General features: G+C 35.6%; 1 long non-coding RNA gene across 3 annotated transcripts in view; it reads left to right on the top strand.

The window, feature by feature from the left end:
- The first annotated feature begins 7,510 nt into the window (after positions 1–7,510).
- LOC129085213 (uncharacterized) overlaps positions 7,511–16,209 on the top strand; it is a 43,670-nt gene continuing 34,971 nt past the window's right edge. The window contains exons 1-2 of one of the 3 annotated variants that reach the window (XR_008530684.1): positions 7,511–7,572; positions 9,582–9,664. This is a non-coding gene — a long non-coding RNA (uncharacterized LOC129085213). Of the gene's footprint in view, positions 7,573–9,471; positions 9,665–16,209 lie in introns of those variants that run through there. The other 2 variants (XR_008530682.1, XR_008530683.1) reach the window with 2 other exon arrangements.

Raw genomic sequence — 16,209 nt, 5'->3', positions numbered from 1 at the left:
ATAACAAATAAACAAAAAACAAAACAAAACAAAAAAACAAAACAAAACCAGAATTTTTATATGGGACTTGACCTAAGAAGTTTGAGAGAAATCAAGAGCCATGTACTGTTGTGATCAACAATTTTAGAGCCCTCTTTTCAGAAATTAGTTAATAAGCACAACTCTAAGGAATCTATTCATCTGCTGTTTTCTCATTTATTCTGAAAGCTCAGTGTTGAGACTATTTATCATAGGCAACTTATTACAGTGTTTGAACATAATGTGAAATTAATGGTTCATTCTTAATCTAAAAAATGCTTTAGAAAATTTATTGATAACTCATACCACTACATTAGCAGAGTGAAACCTCCAAATTAAGTTAATAATAAAACTACCTAAGAATTAATGATTCAAGTAGATCTAATTTGGCCTGACTGTCTATAGAGCCCAAATTATGTGAAAATTTCAATTATAGAAATTTAGAAATTGATTTTGCTGAAATGAAGCCAGTAAAAATAAATTGTATATCATAAATCATAAGTTATGCATGTCTTTATTTTGTGTGTATCTAAACATGGCCTGTACAATAACAGTCCATCCAGATATATAGAATTTAATTATTTTGTTATCTTTGATATTTGGCTGACATTTATCATGTAAAATCCATAGCTTTATGTATTTCTAAAATGTCATTAATATATATTTATCAAGGCATATTTGTCAAAGTAGGAGGATAAAACTATCTTTTTTAAACATTCTGTTAGCTTGTTTAGAAAATTTCAAACATTTAGATGGAGAATGTAGCCCTGTTTTTGAACTCTCCCTTAAGACCTCACAATTGTTAGAGAAGGACCTGAGTTCATAGATATTAAGAAATGTATTTGGAAAAGAATTTTTGGGAAGGCAACTTTGAACAGATGACTGAGGGGATGAATTTTGTAAAAAAATTTGAGTATTATAATAATATTATTAAATTTGTGCTCATTTTTTTACTCCCTGAGAGGACCACTGATTTTTGAGAAAAAAACTATTTAGTTTCTATTTATGTTTTTGTCTACACACAGCACTTATTTTATAGTGCTTCAAATCCAATAGTGCTTAATGATTTCAAATAGGATGATCTTGGAAGAAAGAGTAATGAAGTATAGATATAAGTTTTAATGGTTAAGTCAAATGGAAAACCATATTACGGGATAAAATATATGCTTTTTTTCCAAGTATAATTTCTTGGCCAATTAATAAGGTGCTATTTTAATGATAATCAGTTCTTGATAACATAATGTGATATGGTTTTGTTAGGAAAAAAACAAAAACAAAGAATTATTGTCTTGCTTTCAGTGTTTCTTCAAAGTATCCTTGAAAAGCTGCTCAATGGGAGACTGGCCTATTTTTTAGTGGTTTAAGAATCTGACTATTTACTGTTCAAAGACAGTGAATTTGGTCTAGTTTTAATCAAGTCTCTTTCACTATCAAAGTAAAAACCATTGGTTAGTTACTTCAGTTTATTGAAGTACTTCCAGGTACAAAAATTTCAACAGCAGGAAGTTTATTTCTCAACTTGCACTTTTTACTCAAGAGGCACCAACTTGCTCATAACAACAGGACAATTGTCATTTCCTGTCAGGAGACTTGCATAGTTAGGTCAGACATCTGAACTGATCACCATGTGTCAGGATTTGTATGCAGATAGCTGAGCCCTGTGTTAAATTCATATGAACACTGTTACTGTATTAAGTAGAGAAGAATCCAGACCTTGGAGCAAGAATGTGGAGTCAACATGGTCTTGTTAAGGGCATCTTTGGTACTTAACCTTTGGCTACAGCTTCTCTCTGACTGAGCTGCAGCAGGAAATGCTGCTTTGTGGTTTGAACAAGCTGTGGGACTCATGGCTCAACAAACCAAGATATAAGCAAAATGAAATTGTGTTGCACAATATACATCACTTAGAGCACACAATACTGGAAAAAACTTCAATGGTATTCAGCCAACAGCCTCAGATCTGCCAGCCATGAGTCCCCTAAGAGGAGCAGAAGTGAAACAAGATGAAATAATCTGACCTTGGCTGTAAAGAACAACAGGAAGCCTGCAATCCCAAGGCTATGCTGTTTCCCTTCTATTGAAATGGCTGGGCTGTGACAAATTTATGCAAATATAACATGGAAAGTAATTTCTCGAAGACAACTTCTTCGTGCCAAATGTTCTCTGGTTTTCTTTGGCCCAGACTATGGATAACATTGGCTTATTTAGAGTCTAGCTTCTCCAATTTCCCTGCAAACTAAGGCCAGGGAATGTTTACTTCATAGAAAGGAAGGCCAAGGCCCTACAAGCAGAGCTTGGAACAAGAGGCCCCAGGGCAGGGGGGGAGCACAAAGCTGTTTCACTGACATTCTTTCTATTTCTTTCTTTCCCATGGCTTCCTGTCTCAGAGTGGCTAGGGTTCACCTAAGGAATAGAAATTATATTAAATCCTAGGAACAGAGATGCCTGAAACTTAAAGTGTATATCCACTTGATTTTATTCAAGCTGCCACTCAAAACATTTCTCCTGATGAACAGGATATGAACACAGACTCCCTAGAGTAAAGCATAGTCATAGTTTCATTAAAAGAAAAACACAGAAATAAGTCCCATGTAATTGAGCAGTTATCATCCCAAGGGTCCTGTAGTCAGTTATGCTACAAATCTGGGCTTGCTTTTTTTTTTTTTTTTGAGACAGAGATAGAGAGACATGTAGGCAATGCTCTTGAATGCTGGGTGAAGCCATGTGACTCCAAGTGAGGGAACAGGGCCACTCTTGAAGAAATCACAAAGCAATGTGCATATGCCACTTAGAAAATCATAAACTGATCCAGGTTGTGTAGTGCCTGAAGCTCATCCAAATATAGAGCTGCTCTAAAAGAAAAAATACAAAGTACAATGTAAGCTTAGGTGCAAAAATGAACATTTAGATTGAATAAGGAAAAAAATAATAGAAAAGTACAAATATATAAAACTAAAAAAATCCCACAAACAAAAAAAAATCCAAAAAATAGCATTTGTTTATTAAATAACTGCCTGCAACACCTCTAAAATATTTTTATTTTACATTTTGATTACATACTTTTGATCTCCTCTTCATGTAAAAATAAGTTTAAAGATAATCTTCTATAAAGAAAATATGTTTATTTTTTATTTTTGGATAGTTGATCAAAATTCGTTTTTATTATGGTTAGCTGGATGCATAAGGACGTGACTTCACATTTGGATGTACTTACTATTTGCCATGCTACTGCAGCTGCATGCTTTACAAACACAGGGATCCTGATAGAGTCTATATTACATGATTCCAGTCAAATAGAAAAAAGAAAAGCATGAAATGCTGATAATCATATACCTTGTGTTATTAAGTATATCCCTGAAACGAGAGAGTCTGTTTTGTCTAGGGTTGATGTGAACTGAATTCTCTGCTTGTAACTTTTTATTTTGATGATTGGAAGAATTTTTCCCAGGCTCACTATGGGTCTGTGTGTTTCCACCTTTTTTCTCCCATACCTGCGTCATTTGGTGCTGTGTACCTTAAGATGTGTTCTGATTTCCTCTTTAGAAAGCTGGGTGAGTAGGAACGGTAAGCAAGGGGATATTCCTAGAAGCTATTCCCACACCAGGATGGCTAGTAAAAACAGAACCACTCATAATGTGACTGTGAACCAGTAAACATATATTCTGAAACCTGAAGTTAATTAAAAAATTTCAACTCAGCTTTTCCTTAGCTGAGGAAACACATATTTCAAAAACACAGTTCCATCTACAGATGATATATTATAGATTTGTGCACCTGAAACCTACATAATTTTATTAACTATGTCAGCCTAATAAGTTCAATAAAAAAAAAAAACCCAGCTACATAAATGTCCAATACAAGAAGTGTAAAAAAGGGATATGGGAGTAAAGGAAATAAGCAATCGTATGAATTTGGTTAAAATATATGACTTCAGCAAATTTTATAAAAGTATGACTTTTCCTAGTACCCCTCTCAAAGCCTTGAAAAAAGGCTGAATTAGTGAAGGATCCTGGAGCTTAAGCTAATTAGCTTCATGATACATCCATCTATAGCTGTGATGAAGTTCTCATGTATCTGAGCGGCATCATTGCTTAAAGCCTATGAAAATGTTCATCCTATGTTTAAGTTAATAACTGTGACTCTAATAACTGATAACAGTGACAAATGTAAGAGGACCCTGCAGTACTGTCAAAATGGTGAATCAGATCTAGTTCACTGGAGTGATTTTACAAAAAGTTCCCATTAGTGTAGGCTCATAAAGATTTTTCTTTCCTTGCCATTAAAGTGGTTATTTTGCATGAGTCATAGACATTTCTTTCTACCTTTTTGGATTTTTACCCAAACCATGCTTGACCCTGCTGCATTAAAATTTTTGCACATTAAATCTTAATTCATCAAATTCATAAACTAACTCTCATTTCATTTCTTCTTTTGTAGTTCCTAAGCCCAAAGTTAATGAGGCAGATTTTTTAATAGATGCTTTATCCTTAGAGTAACAATGACCTATTATTCTTTTTCTCTTGAGTCATCTTTGATGGAAATGCTGGGAGAAAGGGATTTCAAAGGGAGATTCTGAAATCCTTGGGAAATTCCACAAGTAGAAAAGACTTTAGGCCCGTGTCAACAAACGACGTTGTCCAGATTAGTGAGTCATGTATCAGGCATGCCGACATAGAATGGATCCACCAGAAGAAGCTGGCCCATGACACAGGAACTCCTGACTGCTGAGCCAGAATCACCGTGAAAGTCATCCGCTCTTCAGTGGATTTTTTTTGAACGTTCACTCTGTGTGAGAGGCTTGAGGTTCAAATTCAGCTCCTGTTGTTAAAGGGTAAAAAGCCAAGAAGTTACTTAGGAAAGGTACACTGGGCTATAGGAAGGCTCACAGGCAGGAGAAGGCAGACCTGGAGATCTGAATCCACATGGTGAGGTCGATGTTGAAAGGATGAACTTGCAGGAAGTGGACTAGGCAATGTTACACTTGGGAATACTTCACAGAAGAAAGTAGAAGGGGAAATAGAAATTACTGCCAGGGCAATCATGAAGCAGAAGTACTGACTGATGTTAGGAAATTCCAACATCAACAGAAAGTGAAACAGTGAGGGCATAAAATTGGAGCATGCACACAACACATGAGATTGAAATGAAACGTATCAAAACCTTAACAGCCATAATCTCTACATAGTGACAGGACAGGTAATTTTTATTTTCTTTTTTGTACTTTTCTATACTTAAAATGAATCCTATTTGTAATGCAGAATATCTTAAGAAGGAAAGAAGGTTGGAAGAAGAAAGGAGGAAAGGAGGATGGAGGGAAGAATGGAAAGAGATTTCAAAGCTGTTGAAAAGATACTCAGTGGTGTATGGGAAGTAAGAATCGTCCTGTAAAGAAAGAGAAAGTTACGGTTCCTACAGAAGCCTCTTCAACTTAACCCGTTGTCGAAGTTTCTACAAAGCAAGCATTATAGGCTATGGCCCTAGGTTAGATGTATAGTAGATAGGAGATGTAAACATGAGGTGGAAGCTGAGGTACAAGTGTAATTAAACCGTGTCCTCACGATTGTTCATTGGTTCAGCTATGGCTGCTGAGGTGAGTAGAAGGGGAGTATGTGCTGTAGGAAGGCCCCAACCTTTGAGTCTGATTTCTGTGGCAGAGGCTGCCCTGCTGAAGTCGGATCCACGGCTGGCCACCCAGCTCTGCCCAGTCCCTGTCCAGCCCCAGGCTCTGCTTCCCCAACTCAGATCACTTGATGTCCTGGTTATTGGTATATGTTGATAATTTGAATGTTTTGAACAGAGCATTGTAGTAAAGATCTAGTCATTAGCTACCTTGGCCATTGCTTATTTTTTTCCGAGTCCTTGGAAAATAAACTATAATAATAGTAGTAATAATGATAATAGTGACAATGTTAATAAAAAGTGGGCAATACAATGTACTTGCCAATGGAGCTAGGAGTAATATCAACAGCTCGACTGTCAAATTTTTGGGGTTGTATTTTTCCAGGAAGAGTCAGAAGGTAGCCTGAAATTCCATGCAATAAGTTCCCTTCTGAGCTGGCTCAGTGCTTGCGGAGCAGGAGGATGTGGATATACATGCTCTCCATTTGCTTTGCCTCATAGTGAGCTATTTAATATAGATTCCACCTATTCCCCCACCCCAAACACACACATACATGCATACATATACACATGCTTTCCACGAGCAGCTGCTTACTGCTGCACTGAGCTCTAGAAAGGAGGAAAGATGACAGATGAAAATAAAGTATTTATTGACTATAACTACTATAAAGACTCTTGGACAGATTTACTGAGGTGCAAAATCCTTTGAACTATTATTTGTGCATATGGAACTAGGGATAAATACTTTTATATGCAATGAAAAGGACACAACATCACCCTGAAACGTGGCTGCCCCAAAGGAATCTAATCACGAAGAAACATCAGACAGATCCAAACTGGAGACATTCTGTTCCAGAATAAAGGAGACAAAAGACATTTGGCAACTAAATAAAACACACGATCCTAGATTTGGATCCTGGAATAGGTCTCTCTGTCTCTGTGTGTGTCTCTCTCTCTCTCTCTTTCCAGCTATCATCTACCTATCTATACAATTATCCATCTATGTAAAAAATATTATTGGGACAACTGTCATAAATTGCATAAAGCCTGTAGATTACATAATAACATTGTATCACCATTAGTTTCCTAGTTTTGATTATTGTAAATCTGGTTATATAACAGAATCACCATTTTCTTAGAAAATACTGGAAATTTGGGTAAAGTATATTCTAGAATTTTTTTGCTTTTTTTGTGTAAAAAATAAGTTTAAAGTTATTTCAAAATAAAGTATTATAAAAGGGATATACATTTATACAATCAACTTGAGAGCTAGGTACTGTTATGGACTGCATGTTTATGTCCTTCCAAAATTCATATGTTAAAATCTAATCCCCATTGTGATGGCATTTTGAAGGTGGGCTGTTAGGGAGTGACTAAGTCATAAGGGTAGAACTCTCCTGAGCAGAATTAGTACTCCTGTAACAGAGACCCCAGAGAGCTCTCACCCCTTCTGCCACCTGAGAACACAGTGAGAAGAATGTCAACTCTAGCTAGGAAGAGGGTCCTCACCAGACAATGAATCTGCTGGCACCTTGGTCTTTGACTTCCAGTCTCCAGGACTGTGAGAAATATATATATATATAAACTGTTGTTTAAGCGACTCAGTCTATGGTATTTTTATTATAGCAACCTGAACATAATAAGACATGTACATTGAACAAAATAGTAATTATACTAAGTCAGGTTAAATTGTAAGCATGCTAAACATTTGTTAAGAGACCTGAGGATGTTTGTTTTTCTCAGGGTTAGTTTCAAAGTGCAGTGTGGCATAATGGATTGTGTGTAATTGCCAGTAACACAGTGTAAGAATGAGAGCCCACAAACATTTAGTGTTGCAATTATATAAATGCCTCAGGAGCATTCCAGCCAAAACAAGTCCTCAGAGACAGCTAAGCGTACCAGTGCCAACAGGCTGTAAAATGAAAAGGACCTAAAGTAAGTATGAGTCTCAGGATGACCATTGATGCGTTGCTTTCTTGGCAGCTTTATGCTGTCTGTATCACCCAGGAAGGTAGGCCCCTTCCAATTAATAGATTTTTCTTTTGTCCAACTACAATCCTCAGAAAGCAAGGTTAGTCAAAATGCTTTGTATTTGAACAAAAATATCTCTGAATTCATTTAATGTTGACAGGGCTGCGCACTGACTTCCATGGGCTCTAGATCCTTTTACTTTTGCGGGGCTCTCCCATTGCAATTTTATTTCTGTTTGAGGCAAAATTTGGAGATTTTTGTGGGCCTAATTTTATCTTTTTCTGCACACACACACACACACACACACACAACTTTCCTTCACTCTAAAGCTTTACATTTTTATCATTTGAAAAATGTAAAATATTTTCATGGGCTTCTAAAATAATTTATTCTAATATTACTGGGCCTACTCTGCCTAAAGCATGTCAACCCTGATTGGAATCAGAGTTTTAATTATTTGAACTTTAATACCGCTGAGGAAAGTGTAATATTTCAATTGATCATAGGCACTCGGTTGCTAAAAACCAGACCTTGTTCTATAACATGTACATTCACAGTCAGAATATTAGCTGAATTTTATAAGTCAATGTATCACTATATATACTTTATCCATTTATGTTATATTACATTGGAAGCCACAGTTGAGAATTATTGGCTATTTACATTAACTATGTAACCCATACATTTTCACTCAGCATCCTCTTGATGAAGTCCCAGAAAACTATCATTTTCTCTCTGTGCTGAGGAACCCTTGATAGGTCTTAGACGCTCCTGAAACTGTGCTCTTTGACAAAATGTGCTTTAAGCATGTGGTTTCTGTACTTGCTTTCTTCCCTCCTATTAACATTAATGGGTTTATTTTAAAAATAAGACACCCCTGTGAAATAGTTACATATTCCTATTAATTCTTTCTGATTGTAATTTTTGTTGATGAGCTCGTAGCTTATCTCCTGTAAAGGGCATTGCGGTGTCACGGAGGTTTCTGAAAAATCAAATAAAAGAAACAGTGCCATGTAGGGGCGCAATATTAATTTTAAAAGCTGCAAATATTAGTCTTCCAACTGGATGTTATTCAAATAATCAGTGAGAATCATTTTAAAAGAAGAGACATTGATGTCAAGGGTGGGCCACAAATTATTTTTTATTTGCAACAGCCAGTTTCCTAAAATTAAGACCTTGTCAACAGTTCTCACCATCATCACAGTAGAGTTTAAAGAGGGTCTGGCGGAGTTGTGCCTTTCAGTGAAATGAGTCCTTCCCCTTACTGTGCCACCGTTCCCGTTGTGCCCTGTGTTAGTGCAGTGCATTGATGCTAGAGATGAGGACTGAGTCTACTCCCCTCCCAAACGTGTTCAAGAATTAAAAGTGATTCAGAATAGGCCACACTGTAATACTGAGAAATCATGTAAGTTCTTTTGAAAGTGATTACTCTTTTGGTTTAGGCAAAAAATAGAATGTCTAAGGATGGATGTTCAGTGGTGAACAAAACAGCAAGAAAAAAAAAATCCCTGTCTTTATGGAACTTAACATGGTACAGATGTCTGTTTAGTTTTACCTGTTGTGTACCCTAACTTCTGAATTCCATAGCAATGGCTTCATTTATCTGATAAAGTAAATTCCAAAAAAATCTGGGGAGATGGCTAACCTTTATTCTGCAAAGATAATCAGAGAAGCAAGAGAAAGTTTCTGAAATAAGAACTAAATTTGAATTGGGTATTAGTGTGACTGAAACAACTCAAGGTGCTTGTTGGCTAACCCTAGTAACCTGATCCAGGTAACCTGGGAAATCCTTTTTTTTGTGACAACTGGGTTCAGTGGCCTTTGGCAGTGTGAGATGCCCATGGCTTCCAGGAAATTGTGAAAGAAAACCCTGCGGGGATCATTTCAGTTCACCACTGAATCCAAAAGACAATGGTTTCAATGACAAAGGAGTATCTAAACCAAATGAAGAATTCATCTCTTTCTTTTTTTAGTGTGAAACTCATTCATGAAGAGACCACTGCTTGCGCCTGCAGCAACAATGGGTGCAGAAGGCTGTACAGATAGAATGGAGGAGGTGAGTTGATTTTTCTCAATTAAAATTCTTCATTTATCATCTCACTAATAAGGAAGACTCAGACAAATCAGCTAATCTGATGAAACTGCACTATTTTTTGCAGCTATTTAAAAGGTTTCTTTCATGCATTTGCCTCTTTCTTGATGGAAATAAAAAAGGGCAGCAATAGCAATTTTGCTTTTTTAGTAACTGAAAATGTTAAACAAAACAGTAAACAAAAAAGAATATTAATTTCTCAGAAAAAGCACAACAAAAGTTCCTTTATTCTTAATTTGTTGTTTGTTAGTAATTGCTTGTAGGGATTTTAAAGCCCCTGGAGATTGTGGTCCCCAGGAAAACACTGGTCTGCTTAGAGGCTCCCAGGGAGCAAGAGTGGTCCTACAGATCAAGGTGAAGCTGCAAGTCCATCTGATTTATCTTGAAAATCAAGCCACATCATTGGCGCTACATTCTATTTGTTAGGCAAGTCATCAATATCAACTCAGATTTAAGACAAGGGGAATTAGATTTCACCTTTCACTGGAAAGAGTAGCAAAACGTGTTCAGCCACCATAGAATTGAAAACCAGTAGCCCAAACTCCCCATGCTGTAGATGGAGGTGCTGTGATAAGCCATCAATTTAGAGGAAATGCAATTAACTCTAAACATGATGCTAAGGAGGACTTCGGGAAAGCTTTAAGTAAAAAACTTTCTTAGAGACTTGCCACATTACTTTTGGCCTCATTCCTAATAAAGAATACTTTTAGTTGTCTGCTTAAAAAATACTTTAGTTGTCTTCTCAGGAGAAAGCCTTTAATTCCTACTTACTTTTCGTAAGGGCAAGGGGGAAAAAAAAACAAATTGTCAAGTGGAGTGGTAAATATTAAGAAATCCCATGAAAAGGGAAGTGATCATTGCAAATACTCTGCTTTATGTGTTTGCTGTCTTCTGTCACCAAGAGAATTTCATATTGCAAGCCCGGCTGGGGTGTTACCAAGAAGGAAAGCAGCACTTCAAAACATCTGAAAAGAACTTAGATCATTGAAGAAAGTGTTGTCACAGATTGGCTTCTCGAAAAGCAGATCTGATGAAAAAGACTGTAGAGAAGTTGTACAACATGCATATAGTTAATGCTACTTTACTGTTTTCAACAGGATTGAAGTGGTAAATTTTAGGTCATGTGCTTTTTGCCACAAGTAAAAATAAAAACCCAGAAAGTAGATTGTGGGATGATTTTGGAGTTCAAGACATTTATTAAGGATCCAAACCTATGAAAAGAAGGGAGAGGGAGCAGGATTGGGTAGAGGTGAACAGCTGAATTGCTTATGCAAGCCCCACGACAGGCTTAGAGAACCCAGCGGGACAAGCCCCAGAGCAAATATTGTTGTCCTACCTAGCGTCCACCTTTGTACTCTCACTAGGCTGCTGGATGCAGGCTGCCTCAGGAGGGGTGTGACATTGGTCAAGGCGGCTCCAGCAAGTTCTTAATTGAAGGGGGGTCTGGACAGTGGAATGCCATTCTCCTGCCATTGTCGAGATAGAAAATACAATGAAAAAAAAATGACTGTACTTTTGCAGACATCGCCTGAGATCCATGAAGGAATAAGACACATGACTTAATGGTATTTTGAGTGCACAGAAAATGGAATCCAAGAGTATTTAGTATTGACTTTAGCTAAAAAATATCCACTCCTCTGTTTTTACACACAAACACACAAATCCTCATTTGACACAACATAGTTAAAGGTCAAGAGAATAAGTGACAGAGATATGAGTGACAAATATATTGTTTTTTAATTCCTACACTATTAAATTTATTCATAATATCAATTCTTATGGCTTTCTTCCATATTTTTTATATTTATATTCTGTTTTTTTGTGAGTTCTTTTTATAAAAACAGAGCCTCTAATCCAACATATGATAATAAGATGAAATTAGAAGCTTAAAAATGTACTAAAGAGACGTTATGTTGATTCAGTTCTTAATGTTTTCATGTAATTTTGCGCTTTCATATAGTACAACTTTTTCATATTTTTATTTTTATTTTTTTATTTTTTTATTAATAGACCCAGCAAAATTTATTTTAGAAGTGCCTATGAAAAGTTTCAAAAGGAAAGGCAAAAAGGAGACATTATTAAAAAACAGAGCAAGAACAAGTGAATATGATTAAATGTTTATAATGTGTTAAAATATATATAAACTCACCTTTATTTTGTATATAAAAAGAATACCTTAAAAAGAATCATACAAAAAATAAAAATAAAAGTATGGACATTTTATCAGGAAAATGCAAAAAAAATAAGAAGGATAGCATCAAGCGAAATATAATTCAAGCTCTAAAAGGGTTAAATAATACAAAAATATGATTAAATGTCCAATATCATAATTCACAATTAAGTTAAACTGTGAGATCATACAGCAAAGTAGAAAGATTGATAAAGCAAGACGAAACAAGCAAAATCTAATAAGGACAGGAAACATTAAAATGCCACCTCTAGACCCAGACAGGCTAAATTTGGAAAAAAAAAAAAAAAAATGTGTGCTTGATGACGTAAACAGCAATCAATGAAATAGATTTGATGGATATAAAAAACTTTTACCTAAAGATATAGGACATATCTGTATTTTTTTCATTTTTAAATTTTTTTTTATTTTTTCAAATACATTTGTCTCTGCCAACCCCCCGCCTCTTTCCCTTGCCCCCTCCCCCCTCCCTCCCTCAGCTCTTCCCCTTTGGTTTTGTCCGTGAGTTCCTGCTATATGTTCCTTGACTTTCCCCTTCCATATTTTTAACCAGAATATTTTGAGGTTTTCAAAGATCTCACTCTCACCATGAACTTAGACAAATTCTTATTCTCTATTAACCTCATTTGCTTCATCTGCAAAATGGAGATAGGATGTTATGCACTTCATAGGATCATTATGAAATTTTTTTAAAGATTTTATTTATATATTTTAGAGAGAGGGGAAGGGAGGGTGAAAGAGAAGGAGAGAAGCATCCATGTGCAAGAGATACATAGATCTGTTGCCTCTCACATGCCCCCGCCTGGGGACGTGGACCACAACCCAGCCATGGGCCCTGACCAGGAATGGAACCGGGGACCTCCTGGTTCACAGACTGGCGTTCAGTCCACTAAGCCACACCAGCCAGGGCACGAATGTTAAATGATATAATGTTGTAGGTGGTTTTTGACAGTGGCTGGCACAAAGAAACAAGTCAATATGTGTATGACTATTTCGCGATACTGGTAACTCTCCTTTCATTAGTAAAAATTAGCCATTACCATATGCTAAACTTTTGCAAAAGATATTTGTTGAACAGTAATGATTTAGTAATGGAAACCAAAAACTCTAATCCCAGAGTTCTGTCTCTGAGAATTTTCCAAATCTGTCACAAGATGGCCCCAAATACATATCCTTTCTGACTCTGCACTTACATAAAATCAATAAAATAGCAAGATGATGTTTTAGCAAAAATCCCTGGTAATAAGAATCCAAAGCGTAGGTGGTTCACTTAGTAAGCAGCTCCATTTGGCCAGAATAAGAGAGAAAAGCAAGCTTCATATATTTAAAATAAAAAAGAAGGCTGTTAAATGTGTCTAGACATGTTTCTTCGAGGCTAGTTTCAAAGGAAATGGTAAATAAATCATCCTATTGATGCTGAACACTGCAAGTGCATGGCCTAGCATGTTTGAGAAAAGCCTCTAATCTTATACCTTTCCCCTATTTTATAAATTGGTTATTTAGCAATTACTTTCTGGCTTTGCCTGAGTACTTCTTTCCTCTTTATCCTCTCCTACTTGTTATACACAGAAAAACAATGGATTGTAAATGATGTAAGACCCTGGCAGAGAAGCCTCAGATTAAAGGTTTTATAAGGTCATGACTAATTCTTTACCTCTTCCTCTTATCTCAGAATCCTTGAAGTCTTAAGATGGAGCTTCAGAAAAAATTTTTTCCTTATAGTAAGAAATTCTGTCCAGGCCAGTTACTCTAATACTGGAAGCAATGTTTAACAGCTGATTGCAACTAATAGAAAATATTTGGGTAAATAGTAAAAGAGTTAGTACAGAGGACCCGTGCATATAAGATCTACTGTATGTAGCTAAGAGTCTTAGCACAACAGTCAGAAGTTTGGTATTCTAGTTTAACTAAATGGTAGTGTAGGTTGAATAAGTCTTTTCAAGAAAATCATGCTTAGTTCATAGAGGTTTTTGTGAGAATTAAACAAGATATCATGTAAAATGTTGAACATTTTGTTGGGAATATGGCGGGGACATAATAGTACATTTTATTACCATCACTGCTTTCACTCACAATATCATGGGATAATGAAAGGAATTCATTCAATCTCCAATGGAAAGACCCAAAAATATCCCTGCGGATATTGCTCAACTAATTCTGAACTAAGCCTTAAGACCCAGCTCAAAATGATGCGATATCTTCCATGTTTGTTTGTTTTGCAGACAGACAAGGCGGCCAGAAGTGTAGACAGGCAAACGTTGCCTGGAAGAGTGCAACCTGGAATTTAACAGGATGATCTGACTATAAACTTTAGCCAAAAAATATAGAAAATTATACTTTCTGTGAGTTTATAGACTTTTCAAAGTAAATAAGAGACCTGATTTGATTGTGTATACTCTGTCACATATTTGATTTTTTACTCAGGAAAAGAAGCAAAAATAAGATGGAATTGTGAAATTTAGTAATTAACAGAAGTCTTTCTTGCATCTGTCTTGAAAACATAAACATAACATTTGACCATCCAATTGTAGTGTAGAGAAATCACAATTCATAATCAAATGTGACTGGCCTTATACTCAAAATTGCCAGCTTAGTATTTTACATGAATTGTTAAAATTCCATTCTCACTTGATTTATGGCAAGGGGTTTTGCAGTTAGCCGTCAGGACCAAAACCTGAGATAGGATTTATAACACTAGTTGTAAGGCGTGTGTTTGATATCCTCCTTGCATTTTAGAGAAAGTTGTTCAGTGCTTATTTCCCAAGATAAATGTTATTAAGACACAGCTTATTTTATCAAGAATATAGTTGTATGCCTAACACATTTCAAGATGGATTCAAATGCAATATCTACACATAATCTTTTGAAACATATTAAAAACTAAATTACACTGTTAATGACTAAAAACTGAAGTGAAGATTAGCATAACTATTTATATACATACATACTACATACATACATACATACATAGTTAATTATGTGTATATATATACACACACCAGGCACTCTCTTGTATATTTCTATATATTATTCCATCTAATTTTAACAACAGTGTTATTATCTCTATTTAACGTATTAGAAAACCAAGAGCTTAATACATTAGGTTAGTGATTTCCAAAATGTTGGCTATGTACTATTTTATGATGCAATATTTAATACACATGAAAGGAACATTTACCAAAGATGGAAAGTGTAAAGCATAATGAAAAGTATAATAAAAATGAATGTGCATGAATGCATACTGTAAACATCAAAACTAGAACTTTATTTCTATTATCAAATTTATAGGCCCTACTAATCTTTTTTCTCTCTGTTTCCAGAGTTAATTACAACCCTAAACTTTGATTCATTCTTACAGTTAGACATGTAGCTATTTTTCAAAATCAGCCTAGACATTAATTTATTGATAGCACTCTTTTAGTTTGTATAAAACTGCATCGGTGGTTTGGGAGTCATAGATTTAATATAAACACTGGAAGCATAATTCTAGGATTTTATACTTTCTGCTCAGAATTCATCAGTTTGTTCTGTTGTTTTAATTTAGTACTTACATGTGATTCTTGACAATCGCATATTTCTCCCTGACTTGATCAGAAAAACTCAATTTATCATTATACTTCAAAATAGTTTTCTTAAAGCTGTCCAACATTTGAGATTAAACAAGAACAAGATAAAAGGCACTTTCTCATAATTTTTTACCAGTTTTTTATTGTGCCAATAGGAATGTGGAGAATATAATAAACCAAAAAATGTTTTCCACTGTTTATTATATCTCAGAACCAGCAGATCGCAGAAATCTCTTCTGCTTTTACTTTGGTTACTCTTGCAATATACCTGCTCCTTGCCAGGCACTGGCTATAGGCTTGATGCACATGTCATTCAATAATTTCTAGCTGAATTTTTGATAGAATTGATTATATGACCCTTCCTTCTCCTAATCACATATTTATTAAGCACCTATTAAGTGCTGGAAACTATACTCGAATCTGGGGCTTCAGATACGAAAGGCTGCAATATGGGATGTTAAAAGATTATACAATATTAAGATAGTATTAATGTATTTATTTTTTAATTCATTTAATGAAATGTTTACAAAAAACAAATAGAATACAGATGTAAAAGAGCCCTAAAAGAGTTTATGTAGGCAATGTGGGTATCTGGAATTCTGGATTATGACCCTTTGTGACAGGTAGTTGCAGCCCCGAGCGGGTGTCAGTGGAGGATTGAATGTTGGGCACCCCATCTCTCCTCTGTCATCCCTTATTATGGCCAACAGTCTTCATACACTGAATGATACAGGTGCCCAGCACTTTAATGAAGG

The sequence above is a fragment of the Pteronotus mesoamericanus genome, unplaced genomic scaffold (genome assembly GCF_021234165.1).
Source record: "Pteronotus mesoamericanus isolate MK-2021 breed Mesoamerican mustached bat unplaced genomic scaffold, CSHL_Meso_final contig_130, whole genome shotgun sequence".
NCBI lineage: Eukaryota > Metazoa > Chordata > Mammalia > Chiroptera > Mormoopidae > Pteronotus > Pteronotus mesoamericanus.
The sequence above is the reverse complement of the archived record's forward strand: the minus strand, read 5'-3'. Positions and strand labels throughout refer to the sequence as shown.